The 3808-nt window shown below is 41.6% G+C and overlaps 1 long non-coding RNA gene and 1 pseudogene across 1 annotated transcript; both read right to left on the minus strand.

The window, feature by feature from the left end:
- Nucleotides 1–1492: 1492 nt before the first annotated feature.
- On the minus strand, nucleotides 1493–2760 carry LOC138169767 (uncharacterized). The gene is made up of 2 exons (XR_011170461.1): nucleotides 2704–2760; nucleotides 1493–2419 (listed from the first exon to the last, which is right to left on the minus strand). It is a non-coding gene; the product is annotated as an uncharacterized lncRNA (long non-coding RNA).
- Nucleotides 2761–2783: 23 nt separating this feature from the next.
- On the minus strand, nucleotides 2784–3552 carry LOC138169766 (transmembrane emp24 domain-containing protein 2 pseudogene; annotated as a pseudogene).
- Nucleotides 3553–3808: the final 256 nt, after the last annotated feature.

The raw sequence follows: 3808 nt of genomic DNA on the forward strand, positions 1-3808 counted from the left end.
ACTTGAAGGCCACTAATGTTGAGGAAATCACTGTTTAATGAAGAACCTCATTCTTTTTTTTGCCTTAATCTTAGAAGACCTAGGTCCAAATAGCTTCTCTGATGCTCCAGTCTGCTTTCTTACCTGATGCCACTTGTGTGACTGTGGACAAATTGTTTAATTTTTCTTAGTCTCTCAGGTCTCTGCTCACTAAGCAAGCACACTAGTTCAAGCCCTCATTATCTCTCATCTGGGTTATTATAAAAGCTCTTTAATAGGACTCCCTACCTCCAGTCCTGCCTCCCTTCCCCTTCCCTTCCCCTCCCTTCCCTTCCCTCCCCCCCCCCTCCCCTCCCCTCCCCTCCCCTTCCTTCGTAAATCCTAATTGTCTATAAGATACAGATTCTTTACCATCAGGTAGTCATCTACATTTCTAGCCTCATAGGCTAGCACTGTTTAGTTTTCCAGGCCAATTATAAAGCCTGCAGCTCCACAAACGTTTCCCACCCCTTCTCCCCTATGTAATTATGTTTCCATTATTTTTTACACCTGGAATTTTCCTTGAGTCCAACCCCTGCTCCTTGGTCCCCACCTTTGGACACTCTCCTTAGATATCAGGGGCCAGCTCAGCTTCCACCCCCTCCATGAAGAAGGTGACATCCTGTGTCCCTGGTGAGAAGGGATCTATCCCTCCAGTGAATTCTTGTGAGTTTATATAATGATCTCTCATATACTGGCCACATTCTCTTCTGCATGATGGGTTCCAGTGTTTGTCATTTATGCTTACTGCTGGACTGGAAGGAACTGTGTCTTACATAAACACTGCATCCCCACTATGACACTGCAGAGCAGAGATGTCTATGGGAAATGTCAAATTCAATATTCCAATAAGGACATAAAAATACGGGGATCAAAGAAATTGTTTGGTTTTATTTATTTTTTAATCTGCAGAAGAAATTTCAGCACAGCACACGAACATGAAAGCATTATTGGATTCTCTGAGTTACATTTCATATGGGGAAGAGAACTGGACATGTGACTTCATTGACAGAAGGAACTTTCATATGAGGAAACTTCTACCAATGGAATTGGCATCTTCTCTGCAACTATAGCTGTCCAGGGTACTGAGGTGATCAATGATTTGTCCAGGACTACATAGGAAGGAAATGTCAGAGGCTGAATTTGAACCTAGCTCTTCTTGGCTCAACAGCCAGCTGTCTCTACCCACCATGTCACACCGTCTAAGAAATTTTACATACATACTATATATATATATACATATATATTATATACATATACATACATACATGCATACATATATATATACACACTAAAAATAATAAAACAAGACTACATAGAAGGGAGATATCAGATTTGGCTTTCTTCTTATCATTAGTGCTTAGCACCATGCCCAATACATGGTAAGTGCTTAATGAATGACAGTGTTATGTACAATCCTTTTTTCTTTTTAAAGCATTGGGGTTAAGTAAGTTGCTCAAGGTTAGACAGCCAGTTTTTTTTTTTTAAGAACTGTTTATTTACTGGACCTGGGTCAAATTAGATATGCATCCAAATTTTAATTTACATTGGTGAATTTAAATTTTGAAGTGTTTTTACACACAATAAAATTGGCATTCAACAGTTACACTAAGGTGAAAAAACTCTCACCTTATTAATAAACTGCTGCAAGTATTTTGCCCAAAGTCAAAAACTTTTTACTCTGAACATGAAAAACTGTAACAAATTTTAAATGAATAGTACAAAACTTGTTACTTGTAGTTTTCCCCCTTGCAAAGATCAAAAAAGTACAAGCAACTCATATACATCAGTCACAACATAATCCTTGATCAGCCCCACACCATAAACAGATGCTTCAATTTCCAACCCATCATCAGAGACCAAGAAAAAGTCATTTTCACACAAAACAAAATTCACATGTGCCTAAAATGAAAGACAAGGAGAAGGAAAAAATAACCCTGGTACTGAGAATTATGCTCAGTCCTCTTTAGCTAGACAGTGGCCCAAAATGCCACTGTTTCTGATCAAATAGATGGTGGCTGTATAATATTGCAATAAAATCCAAGAGCGAACTTTAACCCTTTGGCATCAGGAATCCAGATTTTCCCAATTTAGATTAACATACACCTCTAAGTGCCAACACAGAAGTGAGAGCTAAAAAAGACTAATTCACTACCAATTGCTGAAAACAGCCCCCGGCCTTTGCCAATCAGAAGTGACAGGCAGATACCAAAACTGCTTGGTCAGTCACTTGTTCTATACTTTAATACAGATGGCTGAGTCCTGGGGTCTAATCTCAAGAACATTCCCATTTTCTTTAGAGGAGAATAGTTTGTGGGCTTATCAAATAAAAACTACCCTAAATGAAATACAAGTACCCAGTTACGATGGCATGTGCCACAAGGTCAATGGTTGTCTGTTACTAACTAATCTGTTGTTTCTTAGAACTTCACAGAACTTTTTTTTTTTGCTGCAGGTTTAGAGATCCAAAGACATTTACAATCATTTTTAGTAAAAGACTGTATTTGCCTCAGTGCTGTGTTATGAACAAACTGTATTTCATTGTGAAAACCAAAGAAAAACAGGACAAACAAATGTGACTAGATCACAGTTCCTTTATGGGGTTGGAGCTCTGGAATGCCCTGTGTGTTGGAGGCAGATTTCAAATGAGAAGTTATGCCAGTTAGGTGTCAAAGTTGTCAGGACAGCCTTGCTAGGAAGGTGTGTTTTCAAAACCTAGTGTGAGGAAGGAAGAGAAGCAATTTTGAGTGTATAGCTCAGAAAACAAAAGCTTAGAAACCGTGTGACAGTGTTGTGACCAAGATGTTTGGTAAACAGTGAGCTGGGAGTTTGGGACATCAGGAAAAGCCTTCTCAGAGCACCCTCCCGACTTCCAAAAATCTCTTCAGGTAGTAGATCTGTCCCAATGTCATGGCAACTAATAGGAGAGCTTCAAAGAAGGACCAGAGGACCACTCTGCGCTTCTGTTGTCAGTAATTGCTCTGTGTAGTCTCTCCCGGACTTCCATGTATTCCTGTTCATGCTTTACTGCTGTCATGGCCACAGCAAGCTCATTAATCCTCTCTTCCAGCTTCTTCTGATGAGCTTCTGTCTCCATGTCTTGGCCCTTTGGAGCTTCTCCCATATCAATAGTGAACGTCACTATCTTGGGAGTCATGGTGGACATCCTGTTGCTAAAACAAAACTTGTACGTTCCATCCATGTGAGCTGCAAAAGTGTATTTCCCACTGGACTCTGTCTCTTTTATAGATTCCTTTATTATCAGGTCCTGTCATCTCCATGTCGATGTCCAGGAAACCGCCCTCGGCCGCCTCGAAGATGAGGCCCATCTTGGTGCCCAAGGTGACCCGCTCGAAGAAGCACTCCTCCACGTGCGCGTCAATGCTAACGAAGTAGCCCGAGGCCGTGGCCAGAAGCCCAGCCAGCAGGGTCAGCACCTCCGGGAGTGTCACCATGGAGTGTGAGCGGGCACGGGACCTGGCGGGGGACTGGGACTAGGGCCGGGACTGCAGCCTCCTCAGCCGCCGTCGCCTCCACCTCAGACAGCCAGTTCTTTTTTGTGTGGGTGTTAAGTATCTGAGGCTGGAACCGATCCCGGGTCCTTCTGACTCTGGTGCCAGCGCTCTTACTCACTGTGTCACCTAGCTGCCCCTAATCCTTTATTTTTTTTTTCTGTCTTCCATATAAGGAAATATTGAGTTGGTAGATGTTGGTCAAATTCTTAACAGTTATATCTATATCTTTCTATCTATCTATCTATCTATCTATCTATCTATCTATCTATCTATCT

Source organism: Petaurus breviceps, unplaced genomic scaffold (assembly GCF_028583685.1).
Source record: "Petaurus breviceps papuanus isolate PSGF00001 unplaced genomic scaffold, PetGlider_PUasm1.0 373, whole genome shotgun sequence".
Classification (NCBI taxonomy): Eukaryota; Metazoa; Chordata; class Mammalia; order Diprotodontia; family Petauridae; genus Petaurus; species Petaurus breviceps.